Source organism: Salvia hispanica, chromosome 2 (assembly GCF_029641045.1).
Source record: "Salvia hispanica isolate PSC_SH4W2 chromosome 2, Shi_PSC_v1, whole genome shotgun sequence".
NCBI classification, from domain to species: Eukaryota; Viridiplantae; Streptophyta; class Magnoliopsida; order Lamiales; family Lamiaceae; genus Salvia; species Salvia hispanica.
Genome location: NC_142693.1, coordinates 39,565,084 through 39,566,302, shown reverse-complemented (window position 1 = coordinate 39,566,302; position 1,219 = coordinate 39,565,084).

The window sequence follows — 1,219 nt, the reverse complement described above, 5'->3', positions numbered from 1 at the left end:
ACGGAGGGAGTAGTAGAAAGTGAGTTGAAAAAGTTAGTGGCGTGTGGGTCCTACTTATATAGTATTATAATAAAATGTGAGTGAGAATGAATTGGTGGAATATGTGGTCCACTACCAAAAATGGAAAAGGTGAAAGGTGACAAATTTTTAGGGACGGACGAAAATGGAAATAAGTGACAAATTTTCAGAGACGGAGAGGAATGAATATCATCTCATTTGAGAAATAATATTTTTTAAAAATTTTCTAATTTTAAAAGGCAGACCAAAATGGAAACAATTACTACTCGTCCGCTAATTATCATTTTATTTTTCTATTTTTGTTAGTCCACCAATGAATGTCTCATTTATTTACATTTGGTGATGAACCACATATTCAACTAATTATATCTCACTCACATTTTATTATAATAAACTAAGGTCATACACAATAGTGCCCGCTCTATAAATTCGCTCATCCCTATTTTCCCCTTGTCATGTCAGCATTTTAATATTCCAGTGCACCTGCAATAGCATCCTAAATTCTGCCCTTACAATCCGTTTATCCCTATTTTCACCACTATTTTCTTTTTTTTAGTTTTTATATTATCAAATAAAATGAAATAGCAAAATAACATAAATTAAAGGCGGTGAGCATTGGAATTTTGTTAAGATTTGTTGGGAAATAAACGGGTTTCATCTTTTGCTTTCTTGAGAGAGTTAAAGGCGGATATATCGTCCAACTCCGTGCAATAGAGCTCATATATCCGTCGATTGTTTAGGGTGGATTTATAAGCGGTATTGTGAGTTCTCTTATCTCGTTTATAAAAGTAGGACTTATTTTCTATTATCTTTTTTCATTTATTTTTATTATATTTTTAAAAATCCGTGCCAAATTTAATTGAATTGATTATTCGTTGACGGAAAGAGTATTTTTAAAGGATAGAAGATACTCCCTCCGTCCCTCTGTAGTAGAGGCGTTTCTTTTCGACACGAGATTTAAGAAAAATTATGTTAAATGAGTTAAGCAAATGAATAATAAAGTAAGAATAGAAAAAGGTAGAGAGATGAATAGAAAATAAAGTAAAAAAAAAAAAAAATTGTTAATTTTTGCCGAAAAAAGAAAACTACTCGGCCTAATATGGGACAACTAAAAAATGACTATGATTTATAGGGACGGAGGAGGAAGTATATTTTTAAAAGATACTTACTTACTAATCCATACGACTCCTATTATCTTAAT